General features: G+C 34.9%; 1 protein-coding gene across 2 annotated transcripts in view; it reads left to right on the top strand.

The window, feature by feature from the left end:
* LOC127832632 (transmembrane protein 26-like) overlaps positions 1 to 23,045 on the top strand; it is an 84,391-nt gene that overhangs the window by 45,840 nt on the left and 15,506 nt on the right. Inside the window, exon 1 of one of the 2 annotated variants that reach the window (XM_052358199.1) lies at positions 18,565 to 18,611. The exons of the other annotated variant lie outside the window; for it this stretch is intronic. The gene's annotated coding sequence lies outside the window, so the exon portion shown is untranslated. Of the gene's footprint in view, positions 1 to 18,564; positions 18,612 to 23,045 lie in introns of those variants that run through there. 2 annotated transcript variants of the gene reach the window in all.

Here is a 23,045-nt window from a genome sequence, read left to right as displayed (position 1 = left end):
ATTTAAAGTTTTATCAAATTATCTTTTATTTCAACGAACCTAAATAGAAATTACTAGATGAAGAAAAATTTCTATTTTTTTTCCATAATATTTATTAATACTTCTTACATTTGTTTAAAACATTGCTTGTATGACAATATACAGTAAGTGTATCATACTATTCTTTATAGCAATGACAAGTTTATAATGTTGATTTTATATACTGATATTAACGCAGTATTCTAAACTACCTATTAGTCTTGAAGCAAAAAAAAATGAACGATCAAATTCCATAAATAAAATAACCCCAACCATTAACGGCATTTTTACAGTAGTCTCATAACTCCTCTTTCAGATTGTCTGTCCCAAAGAGTAAAACAGTATTAAAGGGATCTTTTCACGCTTTGGTAAATTGACAAAATTGAAAAAAGTTGTTTCAGATTCGCAAATTTTCGTTTTAGTTATGATATTTGTGAGGAAACAGTAATACTGAACATTTACCATGGTCTAATATAGCCATTATATGCATCTTTTGACGATTTTAAAACCTAAAAATTATAAAGCGTTGCAACGCGAAACGATTGAATAATTTGGAGAGTTCTGTTTTTGTCGTTAAATTTTGTGAAACTACGAAGATTGCTTATATAAGGTATAAAATACGTTAAATATGTGTACTCGGCGGAATAGCTCAGTAGGCTAAAGCGTTTTTACTTCAGGACTCTGCCAGGACTCCAGGGGTCACTGGTTCGAAACCTGCTCCGGGCAATGTTCTTTTCCTTTTTTAAATTTTATTCTTGATTTTTTACTGGAGCTTTTACGATCCAATGTTTACATTTATCAATATAAAGCATTTAATGAATAAGTTAAAAAATGCCAAAATCTGTGAAAAGGCCCCTTTAAGGCTAACTGCACGATATGTCATAAGATTTACAGTTATGTCTTTATAAAACTTGTAGACGCAAAAAAGTAATGAATTTTACGACTGAAAGGTGCGGAAAAAAATACGTTTTAAGTTATAAAATTAAAACAAAGGTTTAAGGATTGTTGTTTTTATTTTTCGCTTAAGTCACATATCCAGCGCATGAAATGTTTGTCACGAAGTGCACGTATATTAAACCACATAATAATGTTCGTATATACAAGTTTTAGTACATGTGGTTACATCATGTGTCCTCACGTTGCTTATTTTTAATGTATTCTTTTGTCATCTAAACATTTGATATTTGATCAAGATGCAGTTGTTTTTTTTCAAGAACTTCAAATGACACTGTTACATCTGTGTCATGTGGATATTGGTCTTATGGCATATGCAGCAAGTGTAGCTCAAGCCAAGCCTGCGCAATTGCATAGTCTTGTCAGGTTCTACGCTTTCCGCTATAAAAAAAGTCACATTTTCGCACAACGTGGATCTTTTAAAATCTCATTGCGTCTAGTAAATGGAACATTAAACCATCATACTTTCCGAAGAATTTTGAAGTAACAATGTGTTATTTATAGCAAACAGACAATTGTTGTAAGCCTTTTCTGGCTTATTTCTGATCGACCTATTTCGAAGAAAAACTCAGTCAATGCAAAAAGTACGTGGAGTTTGAAGCAAAGTGCTTGTTTAGTTGTGAAAAAATCGACCAAATATCGCCTTCCGTCATAACTGGCATTTGGACGTCGAGCATCACACTCTTCGATGATTTTAGGGTCATATTTGTGAAACTTTAAGCTGTTTTGGACATACTGGGTGGATTTTCATGAAATAAACGGTGATTAATCATAGATGGACGCTTCCTGCTGGCAACCACAACGACATATGTGTGCATTGTTTGATCTTTTATGTTGCTGCATAGTGTTATTCAATACACCTGTGAAATCATCGTTCGATACCTTTTCTTTTATTATATATATAAGGCCCAATGTTGTGTTTTTCAAGAACCTGTGGAGTATTTGTACCAAAGGATATTCCAGTCAAACATTATCCGCTATGCGCAAAGGGCAGTATCTTTATGTAAATGCTAAATATTTTGTTACTTATATAGAAAGTCATCTACGAAATTGCTGAGTTTTCAAGTAAAAAGAATACGTGATTAACTATCCAATGTACTGTTTACATTTATTTCAAATAGTTATCTTGAGTTGTCTGCTTCATCGTATAACAATACTTTTCTGGAGGTCAGTACTTTTAGGACAATAAAAAATGTGGACCACTTAGTTCAAACTTTATATATAATGTTTTGCCAACTGCCTAACCTCATAAATACCGACTTAAATTCTTTGATTGTGGAATTTATGTTTTACTTGGTCTCAGGTTTCATGTACACTACAATGTTACTTTAAATCTATGCCTAAGGATATACACGTCGTTATAGACTGCTTTTCTCTTTATCCAGTTTCCCTAGTGGTATTTAAATGTTTTTATTTCTATTAGGAGCTTAAAGCATAGATGGTCGTTGAACGTGTTTAAGCCACAGGATATCATCAAGCAAACCCTATGAAATATATAGTTATACAAAGGATACCGTCTTACATCTGAATAAAAAGCTACTGTACCATTTCATTGTTTAACAGTATACCCGTTCAATTTTAATTGATTTTTCCAGATCTACACACCGCACTAGAGTATATTAAATTTCATGTCGCAGATATAAAGGCTTATTCAATTCAAGTATTATGAATTAAATTGAATGAATTGATTCAATTAAAGAATGTAATTTAGAAATGGCGTCGACAAATAAATCTGTAAAGAGACATTTACGAACATTTAATAACGTAAGTTTGTTTTATAAATTATTTTCTGTAAGGACCTCACCATAAAACAGTTTACACCATATCAAAATACTATTGATTAACTGCATTGAATTCGTATCAAAGTATGTAAACGCTAAATGGTCATTTTAATTTGATTTTGTAAGGAAGGGTTTAATTATCGGCTGAAGAAACGACACATGTTGTGGTTCCGATCAGATCTTGTAAAATTAGGTAGACATATGTATAGGTTAACATTTTTGAAGTCGTAAATGCACCATATCGTTCTAATGTGCTGGAATGAGAAATGGTAATGTAAATGGTGTTTATAATAACTCTCAGATGAGAAAACATACCGTTACTGAAGGATTGGAACTTTCTTATCGTCAGAAACATTGCTTTTTATACGAAGTTTTACATCCGTTATTTTTTATATTTACAAATTATTAGTAAAAAATAAATAAATCAATAAACGCAGTTAAAATGATTTTACTCCATTTGAGTAAGCTTGTATGTACTTCTTTAATCCAGAAAAAGAAATTGACGTGTCCATGTTAACCATAGAGCAGTGCTTGTGATACAAACATTTTAGACAAATATTTACATTCATACCAATATATAATGAAAGACACGCTTGCGTGCGAAAATAAACCAAATATTGTACAATCTAAGTTTGATGTCTTATTCATAATCCACAAAAATACAGTGTTTCAGGCATTTATGCATTCTGGACCGTATCAGGCATTGTACAAATGTCAATTCTAGTTGCACAAATATATCAGATGTAACACAGAAAATACGATCTAACGAAATGAAATGTTTTTTTTTTAATAAAGCTTAATAAAGCAAAAGACTTAAACACTTAGAAACATTATTTAGTCATATATAACAATTTAAACCACTTACCGGAAATATCTGCCTTGGTAGGTTTTCTTACATAAAATACAGGCACATACATTTACTTATAGCATGCACACACATCTTTATGTTAACTTATTTAAACAAAAAGGGCATTTTTGTCTGAAATTTTGTAAGATATAGGCCCTTTTCCGTGCCCTAAAATTATGAACACAATGATATGTATGACGTTTTATACAACATCTTTAGTAAAAAAAATACAGATACGGAGCTGATGCAAGAACATTTATCCCAACCATGATTTGTTTTACGACTAAGGACATGAAAAAAAGTCATAAACAGGTTAAAATTATGATTCAGCAAACATCAAACATGTTACTGCCTCAGTGCTCACAAACTTAAGCAATATCTACTACCTAAGTCGATTTGATCTAGTGATTTGTTTTTCTTTCATTTATTATCAAGTGTATAACTTACTGACTATACTTACAGATCGTTGAGACCAATATTAAGATTAAGATTCATGAAGACACGGAAAAAGTGGCTTCTGAAATATTTTCATTGTTAATATTGATGATTGGCGAGGATCGCCTAACAACAAATGACAGTCGACTGAAAAAGGGATCACAAACAAAATACATCAAATACATAAACAACTACATATAAAAACAGATAAATTGCTGTAGTTTTTTAATTTAAATATCACGGTTTATATTTCTAATGGACTTTATCTTATTCATGTAAGTAGGACATTTTTGCCAATGAATTCTCGAATGGTTGAAAAGCAGAAGGAAAGCAAGACGTGTGGCCGCACGGATAATAATACGCCTAGGGTTCAGGATCAAATCAAAGAATCCACAGCAGTAACTTAAACGAAACCCGAAAAACCCGAAAAAGAACATTCATTGCTTTGAATAAGACTGAATACATGTGTAAGTACATCGCGACAATTATTACTATTATTTACAAAATTCTGCGGTTGATCAGTAATCGCCTTCCGATATGAAATTTGAAAGAAGCTAAATCGAAAATAAGAAACAATTGTTGAATAGTCAACTTAGCAATCATGAACATGATATCGTTTTATTTAACTAGATCATTCCTATAAGTAGACACCTCCGCGGTTGGAAAAAGTCACATAGGCATCAATTGTCTTTTTTCTACAATAAGTTGATGAAATTACAATTTCACTAGTAAATGCCATGTTCCCAAAATAGTTCCTCAAAAGTCCATGAGCTTGATTCAATAAATATGAATTAGTAGCCGACATGTGTCATTTACCAATTATTCCTCATGTAGTGTAAATGTATATTGATGATATAATATTCCATTATGTTTTCATAAATGAAGTAGCCATTGTTCAATATAAGTTATCAATTATACTGATTCTAGTTGTCAATTGCTATTAAGGCAAAACAAAAAACACAGGTGGGCCGGTCAACTCATACCTTAGTCAACTCGCTCGTGTTTTTTGGTCAACTCGCACTTTTTGAAATATTCAGAAATAAATGTAGGATATAATATGATCAGTAGTTTATAAGTATCAATCATAGATATGATATGTCTTGTTTAGTTATCTGAATGTACGGTTGTCACAATTTACGTCTCTTTTACACCCGTGGTCGGTCACGGGTTAAATGTCTGTGTTTAAGAGGTGTGAAATGTTTTGTATTAAACGAACAAGAATTAAAATGGCCAAACATTAATCAATTCAAGTTAATTGGTATGATAAATAATCAGTTGTAATTTAATGTTTGTCACAACAAGGATAATGGTGTAAAAGGTGTTGTGTACCGCGTGTATAAAAGAAAAACATGTTTTATTGCTATAATGACTACAAAAGTTATATTTATCATACACGTTTGTGTTGCAATTTTTATAAATGTAGACAATACATGAATGTTATTTGTCATCTTATGACAGCATTATAATGAGTGCAAAATTAAATAAGCCAATTTCATTTATTAAGTTTATTCAATTTGGTGGTTTCTTGACACAATAAGTAGGTCACTAAAGTGCCTGTACTGTCGCAAATCACCACGCCAACAAGGCATGGAAGTTGCACCAAGAGGGCAGAATTTGGTGTATTACCACCTTACAGCTGCCATAAATCAAGCTGGTGTCATAAAATAGTCGGTCCTGTTTGTTTCTGAAGTAATGTTATCAGTGATCTACTGTTATAAATTTTATCTGCACAGACAGTTATAAAACAAGCAGATTATCTGTCTGCAGATATCATTGCAACAGAATATACAACATACTGCACCAGCAGGAGAGTATTGACAACTTGATTTGAAATAAAATGCAAAATAAATAAATGTTGACATGGTATTTTTTTATGATATAAATTCACGAGAGTTTAGAACACTATAATTTCGTCATATTTATAGAGATCACGGCATATCGTTAAGACACATTAAAGACATATACATCAATAACAGAAATGAGATAATTTTCACTTTGAAGTAAATGGCGACAACAACGAGATCAATTACGCAAAAATACAAAATCGTGTGAATGGTCAACATCGGGTTTCAACGAAATGGCCCTGTTCGGATAGTAGTAAAAGAAATTAAACACATAGTCTAGACAATTCTAGTTTTGATGACGCGACATTAACTTATGATTCATTTATTTCAAATAAACATTATTTGTTTTGGCTACGTTGTTTAAGTGTTAAATTTGAACGGTTAGTTTGGACTTAAAATCGAACATCGATCTGTTCATTATTTGTCATTTATAAGTGTCTGATTAAATCATAATTCAATACTTAAAAATCAATCAAGATACGCCGTCATGCGTGTGTACTAAGAAAACCATCGATATATATGTCGATCTTTACTATGACAACAGCTGATATCGATTCTGTTGTTATAAACTACTGCAAGTGGTGTTTGATTACGTCACTTCCGGTTTGAACAAAAATGTCGACTCGATCGCGAGGTGCGAAAATACGGCATAGGTATCGGCTGTATACCCGCTGAATACGTTGGTTTTAATCGAAAAAATGGCATGGATATACATTAAAACATTATAATCTCACATAAAAATTGTATATTTAAGGTTTTTAAAACCGCTGCCGAGGATCTTTTAAAGTTTATTTCGACAAAACAAAAGTTGTTTGGGTAGGTAAAAACAAGTTTAGTTTCAAAAGCATTAAAACTAGATGGAATTAAATTGGAACAAACACACATTGACATGCTTTGCTTAAAGTTTCAGGTTAACATTAAAAAATAATAGAACTTAATTACGCTTACACAAAAGGAAAACTCAAAAGATTAAAAATGGTCTATAAAGTTTTAAACACCGATAAAATGTGTTGTTCAACTTGTTCAGACTTAAGCTTACCGGTGTAAAATCATCTCCTTGTGTTTTTGCTACACACATGCTCTGCTGGCTAATATCAATGAACTGTTGTTTTTTTCATGTTCAGTGGATTTGTAAACCAAGTATTTGCAAAAATATTCTAATAAAATAATATATAAGGGAGGTTTAAAGATGACATATATGTTACCTTGTGTCTGTTCTTTTAAGTGTTCATGGATGCGTAGACTTTTCACTGGGAATGGAAAATGAATACGTATTGTTAATTCAATAATTGATTTTCAAAAATTATACAACTGTGGCAGTCACTATTCTGAAAACTTAATTAACAAGATACAAAATGAACTTTGGAAAGATACATTTAAATCATTTGTTGAACTTAGTAGAAAAGATCATCTTAAAAATCAGCTTTGGCTTCAGAATTAACTATTATATAACAAAAGCATTTATTGTGTTTGGGACCTGATTCAAAATGCTGAACTTTTAGCCACTTGCAGTTTTAATGTGTTTTGCCAAGTTTATAACTTCAAACCAAACTTTTTATATTTCTATGGCATTATGTATGATACAATTAACTGTGAAGCTCTACTGGGAACTGCTTTATGAAGCCGTTAATAAGCCTATTGTCCATCTTAGTGTATACAATGGTAACAAAACCGATGTATGGACAATTACGAAAAATAAGTCCGCATAAGTATGTATTAATAAATTGTCGACCTTTTTAAATTGTATAGAAACAATTTAAAGAATGATGACATATTTTTCAGTGTCTTTTCGTACAACGCGAGATACCAATTTACAGGGGTTTCAATATAGAATCGTAAATAGATTCAGCCAACTGCATCCTTTTTACTGACTGTTAAACTATATATCATATATTTTGGTAATGTAAGGATGTCAATAAGTTAACAACATAATTATTTCTAGATGAAATCTTTTTTCGAATTGTCAAAATACGCATTTCTATCTTTTGTGACATGCAAATGCAAACGAATCCTTAAATTTAATGTTTGTTTTGATCAAAATGTTTATTTACAATTGAAAAATGAACCAAACTAGACCTACTCTTAAAGCACCTGAATCACACTTGTCCTTTCATTGCCATGTACACAATTAAATTAACTATTTGAATGATTAATGTCAAAGGAAAGCTATGGAAATATTGCTAGCTCTTGAAGCAGTAGCTGTGATAGGGGACTTAAGAGGTCACACATCGCCAATTATTGGTCACACACATATTTGTGTACTGTAATGTAAAAGCTATTGACGATCAAATGGTTTAGAATTTGTTATACTATGCACAATTTGCTTGCGATCTAAGTACGGTGTGGAGTTGAATGCCATCGACCCTCACAAATATTGTTTGTATTTTAATGTAAAATCTTTTGATGATACACTGATATAATATGCATAAATTGCTTTCAAAATGTGTGTGGTGTGGAGTGGGATGCAATAACACACATATATATGAAGATAATAACATATATTGAACGGTAGAAAAAGAATACCATAACTTTAAGTAGTTCATAAGAAGTTCTTATGTATTTATATATATGGTGTGTAATAACGCATCATACAGCACGCGGTCACTGCGGTGTTAATGTGTTTTTTAACGACAATATGTTATAATGGAATATTTATCACAATATTTGTATTTTAGTCGGAAATTGTTCTGGTATGTTATTTCTGACCGCCACGGGGCAGGGTAGTTGTCAAGTTATGAGCATCGTTAAACCATGTGAACTATTAACGTCACTTGTTTACGCAATTATCACGAACATTCATGCCATATAAAATTGTATTGTTATGATATAATGAGATTGAAAATGCTTCTGGCCATTAAAACACATTAAATGTCTATCAAGTCTTAGGTTAGCGCCTTATGGCCCATTTCCATCTTGTATAAAGCACACACATATTAAATGTTAAAAGTTAAATTTAATATTTAAAGTTGGCTCTGGTTCACCGTTCGCCAGCGAGGTAGAAAGGTAATCGTAAACCTTTATTAAGTATGCTGCAGTTTTAATGAAAAATTTTGCTATATCTGAAAATATTGTTTGTTATTTAACTAGAACCATCTGTTGTGAATAGAAAAATAAAATAACATAAAAATGATGGGTCACCAGTGTAGTAAATTTTTATTCGCACTTGAACAACAAGCCTATTTCAGCATAAGAACAATTCACCAATAAGGTGATAACATAAAAACTTGAGTACATTAATGAGAAAACTGTTGAAACAACCTGTTTTTCTCACAAAATATATAAAACTGATTTAATTTAAATACAAATTAATTTTTTTAAACATGAATCGATTGATTTATTCATGTTTTTTTTTATATCAATTTTGAAACAAAAACAACAGAATTTCACATATAAAAATTAATAAAATGCATAAAAATCATTATTATTTTTACATGCCTTCATGTAGCTAGATTTTGTTCAAATTTACCCAAATGTTTTATGAGTTATAAATTAATAAAAATATAGAAAGAAAAACATTGGTCACCACGTTCGTTTTGCAGTTTTACTGCATGAAGTAAAATACTATTAAAAAAAACATCGGGTCAAAACACATACTAGAACATGTATTGCTGTATGCCAATGAAAAAGTAGATTAACATGTAAATGAAACCACACATCATGTAAAGCAAGATCATTAAACGTAGCTTAATAAAGCATCCAACTGACAACAAGATATACATCATTCATTTAAATGGGCATATCGGCGATATTGATAGAAATTTTTGACATGTCTTGACCAGTTTATTAAGGTATGCCAATGCAAAAATAGATTTGAATTTAAATGAAAATATGTGTAGCAAAATCGGTAAAATTAGGATGATACAGAACCAAAAACAAAAAAAAACACAAAAACACACACACTTAAAAACACAAACAAACTAGATGTATAGAATACATGTAAAGGGGCATATCAACATTATTTAATTGTAATGCTTGACATTACTTGATCAATTCATTGCTGTTTGCCAATGAAAATGTAGATTTAAATTTAAATTAAAACACACATTATTAATAATGTGTATTGAGAACTTAAAAGTTAGCTTAATTACGTATCCAACTTCAAACAATACGTACAGAATACACTTAAAGGGGCACAGCAACGATATTAGTTGCAATTCTTTACAAGACTTGACCGATTCAAGGCATTCCATTTGTATGCATAAATATATTTTTATAAGCAGTAACAGATTATTGAAAATGCCATGAACCATTTTTATGTTCACAGTTCGCTTACGATAAAAACATAATCCTACACAAGTTTTGCATTTTTATGAAAACTGTTACATACTACAAATATGTTTTCATGTGAAGAGATATTACAGAAAGCATTGATCTGATCTACATTGACTCGCATTTTCTAGAGCACTAAATGCATTTAAAGGACGTGCGCGGAAGTTTACATAATATTTTTGACATATAGAATATGTTTTAAGTGTGTTCAGCATCTTTTGCTGATATAAAAATGAAATGTAAAATCGTTGGTGACTGGTATGACTGGTGTTGTTATTTTGTATTGGGCCTTAAATAATACGATTATTTCAACGTGCGGGTTCACGTCACAAATATTTAAAGGGTTGAATTGAGCATAAAAGTGAGAAAACTGTTGCAACTAACGTATTTCTCTGTGTGTATATATATAATTATTATTAATATTTGATCTGAAACATCAAATTGATAACAACAACTGATACGTTACAATTGAAAACAAAACTCGCAGTCAAACAATAAATGCTAAGTTACAACACAGTTCATCACAACTGAAAATGCACTTAATGGTGTTTCCAATGCCCGAGGTTCCCGTGTGCTACACGTGGTTGCACGTCGAAGTACAAGGTGTCACAAAAACAGAAAGTAACATTTAACAATATCAATGTTTCTTTTAAATCAATTGCTAACAAAAAATCAACATTTTTTTTGCGAATCAAATTGTTTCGAGAGAAAAAATATGCGAACAAAAATCAATAATATTCGCATATATATATGGCAAGATGCAACCACACCCGCACATGGTCCAAACGTCGTGGATAAATGATTGTATTCATCAGGTATTCTAACTAGTAAATGATCTTAAACAACACTTCGTGAAAGTTGCTATCTTAAGCTGTTGTCTGAGAAATTAAAATGACAAAAGTGTTCCGATTTATCTTTAAAGCATAACATTTAATGTATATAAAGATTTTAATTGTAATTTATATGTAGGCAAATATATTTTGATTACATGTTTCAAATATATGATGATTCAATACCAATTTACTTAATTCTAAGGAAAACTGTTTTAAACAAGTATTACTTGCGACACATTATTGCTTCATTATACATTATTTCTTGATAGTTTTCCTTTATTTGACATGCATCCCGTTTTTAAACAGCTATCCGAAAAAGCATACACCTAATGCGCAACCGGTGTTACAGTAAAATAATTTGCATGAAACTAAACTGCCGCGTACGTCCTTGTGTTTATTAAGTATCGCTTTACGCATGCGCATTATCGATAGCAGTTATTAAATGCATTACAATCCTCATTTTATGCGATTATTGTTCGAACGATTTCAAATAATCAAGCTCAAATTTACTTTTCATTTGAAAATTTAATTATAAACCTAACTTTTTCTGTTCTTACACCGCAGTAAATGTAGTTTGACAAAAGGTTATTTCGACTTAATTCATTCCAAACGATCTTTATGATCGTCGATTATGTGCCCCCAAACGTATCTATTATACTTAAAAAGCATAAAAGTTGTCAGTGTGTTGAGCAATTTACTACCAAATTCCTCAAGCGCTTGAATTCAATTAAACATATGTCATCGTCATGAAGAGCATATGTACATGTACATGATCCTATTGCAGCAATGCCACATACATGATTAACTGGAACAACATACCATAAATAAACAACATTAAAACACGAGCTGCAGGATGTTTGAATTTCCGTTTCGTCTAAATGTATCGAAATTATTAGCGAGTTGTTGAATGGTGCTCATGGGAATGCATGACTGGCACTCAATGATTGATTGAGTATTGTGCTCAATTCTCCTATTACATTATCTGGCGGCGGTCCCTCTCCTTGTGGACGCAACCTCTGCGAGATGATAGGCCCTCAGCAGAGACACGTATAATTAGTTACAGTTATTATACCGTCAGTCCTACTAGTAGTAGTACGGTACATGAAACCCGAATTGCACTTTTTTCTTGAATATTGGTTGGCAAAAAGTCCTATTCACGTAGGTCTTAAACAAGTTATTAATTTTCAGTAAAAAGCGAACATAACTTTGATTAGACTCGACAACTACAGAAGTGTCATAATTTATGCGTAGTAAATCGATGTTGTTCTGAATATTGTTTTTTGCATTTTTTGCTGCATTTCATCAGAATGAAATATAAATAGTTCCATGTTAGTATCAATTTTAATGAGGTAGTAAAGGTTGTCGTATAATATTATAATTTGATATCGATGACTATAAATTCAAAGCGCATTTTAAATCTATTATTGGCTTCCAGATTATAGTTATCAATAAATAAACTTAACTTTGTATTTACACGAATTTTACAGACTAAATTCCTGTTTACGAATCCTTGGCGAAATTGCAAAAGTCAAGATGTATCCCTTGTATATATATTCTAGTATATTATAGAAATAAATGAATTCCCTGTTGTCAGAATCCTTTCCTTGACAATATCAAAGACATATTTGAATAAGTGATAAATATCTAGGTCACCAGTTCAATAATGCGACAAGGTGTACCTTGAACTCAGGTTAGCGCATTAGAGCCTTTATTGCACTCTTGCTATTTCTAACTATTACTATATATATGTTTATGATATTGTTTTTTTTGACAAAAAATAAGTTTGTATGCGTAAGTTATATGTGAATAATGTGAAACTACACTTCCAACAATCGTCCGTGTGTGTGTGTGTGTGTGTGTGTGTGTGTGTGTGTGTGTGTGTGTGTGTGTGTGTGTGTGTGTGTGTGTGTGTGTGTGTGTGTGTGTGTGTGTGTGTGTGTGTGTGTGTGTGTGTGTGTGTGTGTGTGTGTGTGTGTGTGTGTGTGTGTGTGTGTGTGTGTGTGTGTGTGTGTGTGTGTGTGTGTGTGTGTGTGTGTTTGTGTGTGTGTGTGTGTGTGTGTGTGTGTGTGTGTGTGTGTGTGTGTGTGTGTGTGTGTGTGTGTGTGTGTGTGTAGTAGACTCTACCAATACCGTGAGCGTGCTTGATAATATGTATGGGCATGTGACCAAACCAGTGAACGTGCTAGATTATATGTATGTGTTATTGAACATATATTCATACACCTACAGCAAACATAACCTTCCCGTCTTGAGAATTTTTTACAAAGGACAATTCGCTTCTTACTTGTGTATAAAAATACAAAAAGAAGAGAGAAATAAATAAAATAGTTATTTTGACAATCTGTCATCTTCGTTAGCATCTTCTACAACGTTTCTGCCATCATCGGCATCATTTAAAATACATATCTGCCTACTACGGCATCAATTTTTTTCGACGGGGTCAGTTTGGACGCCTGTGACATGTTCATGAAACAACTCAATGGGCGGATATTCGGCTTACGTATCCCTAAGGGATAAATGCGTAAGTATATACAACGAATATTAGTCATTTATTTCAAACTTGAGATATTTTGGAAAAAAAATCAGTAATTTTCAATGATGTTTCGGAAACTGTCACTTTTAACTCGTTCACATTTCTTTAAAAACTTGAAAAACGAGTCCAAATTTACCTGGTGGCGTCCTCAGTCAATGGACAAGATGTTCGTAGCAATGAGTTTGGCCTTACGTGCGTGATATAATTATACCGACCGAATTTATAACCTACCTATTGTTCGCGGTCGAGCCCAACTGTCTGTCTTCGACGGCACACTCTGTCATCGAAGTGACGCGTAATACGGTGTGTCAAATGTCGCAGCCTCCAGCTAAACGCAGAAGCGTAGAGCTCACGTCGCGTAGGTGGAGAAAATTAAGCTGATCACGGAATCAACTTATCAACAAAACCATCTTTGAAGGTAAAAATTAAGTCTCGAATTACGTAAACGAAAATTAAAATTTGATTGCAACTGCTATAGATTTATCCATTTTATTAAACCTTTTAAATCTTTCTTCATTTTGAAACGGGATCAATGGGATAAAAAAAAAAGATCTTTGTTTTTTAGTTTTACCATTGGCGTCAAAGGGGCAGCGTATTTTTAACTTTATTTCCTTTTGCAGACACTCGGCGAGCGCTTCAAGATCGGGAAGTCAACGGTCAGCGACATCTTGAAGAAAAGAAACGTCTACCAGGAGCAGTGGGAGAGGAATGCGTCCGGCTCCAACTTCCGTTTCGTCAATGAGTGCAAGTTCGACCGACTGAACGAGCTGACGTGGGAGTGGTTTAGTCGAAAGCTGGCCCAGAACTTCCCTTTGTCTGGACCTGTGATCCAGGAGAAACAAGCAGCTTCGCAAATGAACTGGGATACCACGACTTCAAGGGGTCCAGCGACTGGCTCACCGTCTGGAAGTCCCGCTACTCAGTAAAGGTGTTCAAGGTGTCCGGGGAGAGTGCTGAGGTGGACCAGCAGACAGTCAGGGACATCAAGAGCCGGCTGACATCATACAGGGATACAGCCTGGAGAACATCTTCAACGCCGATGAGACCGGTCTCTTCCACAAGGCGTTACCTGACAAGACCCTGGCTGTGCGCGGAGACGGTACAAAGGGAGTCAAAACACAAGGATAGGATAACCATCCTCTTCGCTAACAGCGCCACGGGAGAGAAGCTGACACCGCTGGTCATTGGCAAGGCAGCAAATCCCCGCTGCTTGAAGAACGTGCGACGAGAGCGTCTTGGTGTAACTTACGTCAGTAATAAGCGTGCGTGGATGACGTCAGCTGTGTTCTCTGAATGGCTCGGGGCGTGAATTCAGAGATACGGAGGAAAGGACGCAAGATCCTGTAATTCCTGGACAACGCTGCGTCCTACACCGCCGACATGAACCTGAGCCACGTCCAGACGAGCTTTCTTCCGACAAACACTACGTCCCAACTGCAGCCGCTGGACCAGGGAGTTTTTCGAGCGTTTAAGACTGTCTACGGGAGGTTCATGCTGCGAGCGCTGCTGGCAACAATAGAGGAGACTGACGACGCTGTCAGCGTTTGTCGCTCAGTGACAATCCTGGACGCCATCAAGTGGACAGTTAGGGCGTGGCAGGCAACACAAGCGTCAACGATCCAGAAATGTTTCAGAGCCTGCGGATTCACAGCGGAGACCACGGAGACGAGTACCCCGACGACGACATCTCTCTCGCGGACCTGGTCTTGCATTTCCGGTTCCAGTTGGATGGGCAGACATCATTTGACACAGACGTCAAGACTCATGACACCTAGTGGGAAGCAGACATCGTTAACTGCTATAGAGAGGACTCCCCCGACGCCGCCGATGATGTGGACCAGACTCAAGAGGAAACGCCGGAAGTGCCTCCAGTGACTCTCAAAGATATCCGCGACTTTGCTCTCCGTCTGTAGCGGTACGGACTAGTCCATATAAACGGACTGCCAGAACCTTTGATAATTTTTGCTATGGCGGCTCTGGCAGTCCATATGCACCCCTTCATAAACATGGGTGCAGTTCAGCGCAGAGAATCCGTGCGCTTCACTAAACAGACGTCGTTAGAGACAAATTAAGGAAAATAATGAATAAACTTCATAAACATGTTAAATTTACCTGAATGGCAACCTACAGATGTTATCCTTTGCATGCACCCTATAAAAAACGACAATGTTTCAACACACTTTCCTCGCTGACATGTTTTATGTTTAAATTTGAAACAGTGTATTCTGTATCGAATAACACATCGTTATCGACTTTGTAGGCTCCAACACATAACCCGACGTGCAAAATATTGGTGTTCTGCGACCTAACCAATATTGGGTAAATTTTCCAATATGGCGGATACAGCGTACGAAAGCAAAACTAAGTCAATAAAAAGCAATTATTTATTGTTTTAATGGTACCATTCGTATGAGTTTGTGGTTTAGACAGGTACACGTTGATAAGATCTTGCAGTTTCAGTGTTCCTTTACCATTGCATTGTTGATTAAATTTTGCACCCATGGGCAAGAGCCGGCGCATTGCAACTATCAGCTAACCATTGGGTTATAAAGCTGAGAGTTGAATTATTGCAACTACGGTACGGACATGAGACGGATAGTAACATCCTGGCAACTGCAGACACCCTCATCAACAGTTCAGAGATTAAGATCGTGAAGCAGAAATGTGCACTGAAGCAGAGAGTGATCTCGGACTTTTTCAAGAAATCGTGAACTTCGTGCATGTGTAGGTTTTAACAAGACTTGCTGAGATTATGAATGTCTTGAAAATATGACGCTGTGTGTGTGTGTGTGTGTGTGTGTGTGTGTGTGTGTGTGTGTGTGTGTGTGTGTGTGTGTGTATGTGTGTATTTTGTGAAATGTGTTATGTCTTCAATAATAATTCGTTTGTCCACAACAATTGTATCTGAGTCGTAGATTTTAATTCGTCAAAATTGTCTATGACGCTTGGCGCTTCCTATTTGTAACAAATAAAACTTCATTAATTCAGAGCTATTTATAGCGAACTCGAACACGACACACTCGCCTATATAACAAATGTCACGTACGCTTGTACATGTATACAGCACCACGCTCACTTTGGGATTAATTAAAACAAGTCGGTATGGAATGGTTTTTGCTTTAAATCGAATAAAAACACAATTTTTGAAGAATACTTTAAACATAAACATGACATGAGTACAGTTATCACACGTTGCATGTAAATGTATATGGTTCGTTGTATTCTTATATGATTTTGTACACAATGCATGCAATGTATATTTCGTCAATATGCCTACTCTTTAAGAATATTACACCTCAGAGATATTGGTCCTTCTATATCTATATGACCGGTTTCAGTCTGTAAAATGCGATAGAGAAACCTAAGAGATATGGACCGGTCACTATTTTTGTATATGGACCGTTCGGGGTTACACTAAATGTGCACTGTGTTGAAGCGTTTTATTGAACAGCATTGACACTATTTCAGCTTTAACAAGAGTAAAAAACAACAACTTAATTTAGAATAAACGAAACGCTTATCTCAATGCCAACGTTAATCCAATGTTTATAACAATAAAGTCGAAACGATATCCCAGTGTGACCAAAATTCGACGATGTAACGGTTACATGAAGCAATATTTAGCAAATAATGAAAGAAATAATGTAATGTTTAATAGCACAAAATAATAATTTTAAACTCGGCTGTATTACTTTGAAATGATTCCAAGACAATATTCATCCATTTAATCAATACAAATAGAACATCGTCGAATTTAGGTGTCGTCGAATTTGGGTTGCGGTAGGATATTCACTTCCATTTTCTATTCCTCCATCCCTTTATCAAAACTTATTTTAAATAACACTATTTTATTGTATTCCTATCGAAGTTGACATTATGCAGACCTGTTTACCCTACCGATTGCTTCTCAGTAGTATGGAGGGCATCTCTCAGTAGTTTTGGGCTGTTGTCAGTAGTTTTAACCTTTTCAATCATTTTGAGCATTAAAACATCATGACTGGGTCACATATCAGTTTAATGGTAAATAAAGCATTAGATGAATTTACTTGCAAATAATTTAATCTGTTAAGTGATTTTTTTTTTGCTTTTATTTGTTACAGCCTGTGCCATTTGCATTGGGAAAATTAGCGTGATAAACTATGAAATTGGATAAAATTGCGCGATAAACCATGAAATTGGGAAACATTAAGCATTACAAATATGATAATAAGTAACAGAATTAAAATTGTTTTTAAGTGCATGTTTGACAGCATTTTTATATTATAGAGTGCTGCTTTAACGTCTTCTTACAATGAAGACAATATTTAGTTAATATCCATCCACATGCATATTAAACTTACAATAATCTATAGATTCTTAAATACACCATTTGATCACAAGCTCTTTAAGAGTAGCTATTAATTTAATTCAGTATTTTTTTAAATTAAATATCATAAGGGGAAAACATAAACAAATATTGACAAACACCCTTTAGTGTTCTTGTTGTGTTAATGATGTATTAAATGGAGTTAAAATAATATATTTTATTTGTTTACCTTTCAATATCTTGCACTTGACAACCCCAGTTCAATGCTATTTCATTAAACTGTACAGCGTAACAAACATAAAAAAGCAGAATATGCATATGAATCTGAGTATAAACAGATCCACTAACATATAAATCATATCATGTTTGTCACTTTCCATTTTCGAATGATACTCATTGTGAGTAGACTGAACACCAATTTCCAACACTCGTTTCCGTGACGCATATTCACTGTGCAGATTTCTGATAAATATGTGTTGTCGTTTTTTATCTCAAACGTAGTATTTTGCGTTAATGACCATAATTATGATACCCGTTGTTAATATGAATGGTATTTATTATTTTCGCAATTTCTCGTCTGCTTGCCGCCATCTTGGACGTGTGTAAAAACAGGCGTGCTCAATCCCGTTACATCGACTATCGTCGGTATTCTCCGCAATAGAGAGAGAGATGTGTAAACTGAATAGCAACGTAAAATCGTATATATTCCGCTAAATTTGCGAACCAATACGTAAGTCGGTTGTTGTTCGGTGAAGACTCGACAAGATCGATCAGCACTCATTCCCCGGGAGGTTTGAATTTTAACGTTTCTTACTACACAAGAGCCAAAATGATTATGATTGTTAAATTACCCGCAAACAATAAGCAAAAGTACGATTAAAAACTGAAATTTGACCATTTTGATCGATGGATCCGTAGTTTTTCAGTACAAATCCGTAGTGCGTAGTTTAGCCAAATAATCCGTAGTAACTACGGCGAATCCGTAGGAGTAAACAGGTCTGCATTATGTATGATAAACACACAATCCGAAATACGGTTTGCATTCATTCGATGCCGTACACAAATAACTAACTGTTAAAAAAACACCAGGTCCGACATCCAGAGAATTTAACCCCAACTGGAATATTTCGTCAGAGAAACTACGTCACACGATATACGTCATCGTTTGCGCATTCAGCTGCATGAAAAATAAAAGTACGGAAAGCCGGTAAAACACTGTACAATGATACAGGGGACACTCTTCGGTGTAATATAAGAAATAGTAAACTCCACTTCGGTCCCAATGGCTTCGGTCCATATACGGTTTGTGGCTGCCTGGCTGGTCACTATAATGCCATAGGGACCTCAATGGGGTTTACTATTTCTTAAATAGTGACCAGCCAGGCAGCCCCAAATAGTATATGGACCAAAGCCGAGCCTGAATTGAGGTTTTCTATTTCTTATATTATACCGAACATTTTTGTGCAGATAAATGTCAATAGAAATTAAAATAAATAACACAATATAAATTTCATAAATATTTATTAGTTACTATTAATAATGTGTTACTTGTACCGTATTATTGTTGTGCGCGAGTTGTCTCTCTGCGAAAGTTGGACACGGAAAAATTCGCTTCTTTATACATAATTCATTTTTATTGTAAAGCATTTCACATATGGTGATACATTTCATATAGAGATAACTAAAAATCTCGTACGAATCGACAGTCAGTGTCGCGTTTTATATCCATATAATGGTATAATGCACATCGTCAGTCATCTCGACAGTCATTACCGCGCTTTAGATCCATATAATGGTATCGTACACATCGACAGTCAGTGTCGCACTTAAGATCCATATAATGGTATCGTACACATCGACAGTCAGTGCCGGGCTTTCGATCAATATCGTGGTATCGTACACATCGACAGTCAGTGTCGCACTTTAGATCCATATAATGGTATCGTACACATCGACAGTCAGTGTCGCACTTTAGATCCATATAATGGTATCGTACACATCGACAGTCAGTGTCGCACTTAAGAACCATATAATGGTATCGTACACATCGACAGTCAGTGTCGCACTTAAGATCCATGTAATGGTATCGTACACATCGACAGTCAGTGTCGCACTTAAGATCCATATTTTGGTATCGTACACATCGACAGTCAGTGTCGCACTTAAGATCCATATAATGGTATCGTACATATCGACAGTCAGTGTCGCACTTAAGATCCATATAATGGTATCGTACACACCGACAGTCAGTGTCGCACTTAAGATCCATATAATGGTATCGTACACATCGACAGTCAGTGTCGCACTTAAGATCCATATAATGGTATCGTACACATCGACAGTCAGTGTCGCACTTAAGATCCATATAATGTTATCGTACACACCGACAGTCAGTGCCGGGCTTTCGATCCATATAATGGTATCATACACATCGACAGTCAGTGTTGCGCTTTAGATCAATATCGTGGTATCGTACACGTCGACAGTCAGTGTCGCGCTTAAGATCCATATAATGGTATCGTACACATCGACAGTCAGTGTCGCACTTTAGATCCATATAATGGTATCGTACACATCGACAGTCAGTGTCGCACTTAAGATCCATGTAATGGTATCGTACACATCGACAGTCAGTGTCGCACTTAAGATCCATATAATGGTATCGTACACATCGACAGTCAGTGTCGCACTTAAGATCCATATAATGGTATCGTACACACCGACAGTCAGTGCCGGGCTTTCGATCCATATAATGGTATCATACACATCGACAGTCAGTGTTGCGCTTTAGATCAATATCGTGGTATCGTACACGTCGACAGTCAGTGCCGGGCTTTCGATCCATATAATGGTATCATACACATCGACAGTCAGTGCTGCGCTTTAGATCAATATCGTGGTATCGTACACGTCGACAGTCAGTGCCGGGCTTTCGATCAATATCGTGGTATCGTACACATCGACAGTCAGTGTCGCGCTTTAGATCCATATAATGGTATCGTACATCTGTAAGTCACATGTAAGGCAGTGTATACCGCACTTAAGATCCATATAATGGTATCGTACACATCGACAGTCTGTGCCGCACTTAAAATCCATATAATGGTATCGTACACATCGACATTCTCTGTTCCATTTAAGATGAATATAATGGTATCGTACATATCGAACTTCAGTTCCGCTCTTTAGATCGATATAATGGTATCGTACACATCGACAGTCAGTGACGAACTTAAGATCCATATAATGGTATCGCACACATCAACAGTCAATGCTGCACTTAAGATCCGTGTAATGGAATCGTACACATCGGCATACAATGGCGCACTTAAGATCCATATAATGGTATCGTAGATATCGACAGTCTGTGCCGCACTTAAGATCCATATAATCATAATGGTATCGTGCACATCGACAGTTTGTGTCGCATTTAAGATCCAAATAATGATATCGTACATATGAAAAGTCTGTGTCGGATTTAAGATACATATAATGGTATCGTATACATCGACAGTCTTTGCCGCACTTAAGATCAATATCATCGTATCGTACACATCGATAGACTGTGTCGCACTTAAGAGCCATGTAATGGCATCGTACACTTCTACATTCTTTTTCTCACTTAAAATCAGTTTTTGGTATCGTACATATCGACAATAAGTGGCGCACTTAACATCCATATAATTGTATCGTACACAGCGACAGTCTGTGTCGCACTTAAGATCAATTTAATTGTACCGTACACATCGACAGTCAGTTCCGCACTTAAGATACACATAACAGTATCATTCACATCAACAGTCAGTAAGGCACTAAAGATCCATTAAATTGTATCGTACACATCGACAGTCAGTGACGCACTTAAGATTCATATAATGGTATCGTACACAATGACAGCCTGTGTCACACTTAAGATCCATAAAATGGTATCGTACACATCGACAGTCAGTTCCGCACTTAAGATTCATATAACGGCATCATTCATATCGACAATCAGTGAAGCAAATAAGATCAATATAATTGAATCGTACACAGCCACAGTAAATTCCGCACTAAAGATACATATAACAGAATCATTCACATCGACAGTCAGTACCGCATTTAAGGTCCATATAATGGTATCGTTATTATTGACCGTCTGTGTTGGAGTTGAGATCCATATAATAGTATCGTTAACATGTAATGTCAGTGCCGCACTGTATATTTATATTTAAGAAATAATATTTTTCTATTATGGTTTGTTGTCGAATAACCCACAGTAAGGAGTATAGATGCGTAGGAATCAAATCACGAGTCCGAAGCACGAGTGATTTGATAACACGCATCTATACAACTTACTGTGGGTTATACGACAACAAACCATCAAAGAAAAATATTATTTCGATTCTAACACGATTCTGATTGATTTGGTTCAAGCTTTAGGACGTGAACTATATTTTTCAATACTCCGCCCTTCTTAGTACAAAGTTCACTATTTAGTGACGTCATTGAATTGTACAAACATATGACGTCGTTTTCATTCATAAATATTTTGCAAATGACGTCACTTTCATTGAAAACAACAATCGTAGAAACTTAATGACGTCACGTTTATTGATGCTACTGAAAAGCTGACATGCTATAAATGTTTTCTGAATTACGCTTCCTAACCAATAACATTCTTTGTAGGTGTGGTTATGCCACTTATCACCAAATATACAATTTGTTGTTTCATTACATTTATATACATGCTACATTTATTGCATTTTTTTTAGGGCGGGTTTTAGCACGTGCATTTTACTGCAATATTTTCTTTATTTATTCGGAACTATTTTCGAAACATTAAGCTCCGCCCATAAGTTATTGCAGAATAACCCACACTTGATTTCCTTCTTTGTCTATAGAAAACAAGTCGCGTGCCGTGTGAGAATATGGTATAATACACATTGGCAGTCCGTTTCGCATTTTAGATTCATATAATGGTATCGTATACATCGATATTTAGTGCCGCCTTTAAGATTCATATAACGGTATTATACACATCGACAGTCATTCATACACGTTAGACTTATATTATGGTATCATACATATCGCCAGTCATTATTACATTTCAGATTCATTTAATGGTATCATACATATCGACAGCCATTAGAGCAAAGTACCCTAATTTCGACAGTTTAAGGTTAAAATGTGTATACCAAATTATTTGATCGGTATCCTCCTTACTTCGACATACCACTAACTTC

Source organism: Dreissena polymorpha, chromosome 5, assembly GCF_020536995.1.
Source record: "Dreissena polymorpha isolate Duluth1 chromosome 5, UMN_Dpol_1.0, whole genome shotgun sequence".
Taxonomy (NCBI): Eukaryota; Metazoa; Mollusca; class Bivalvia; order Myida; family Dreissenidae; genus Dreissena; species Dreissena polymorpha.
Note: the sequence above shows the minus strand (reverse complement) of the source record. Positions and strands in the feature narration are given on the sequence as shown.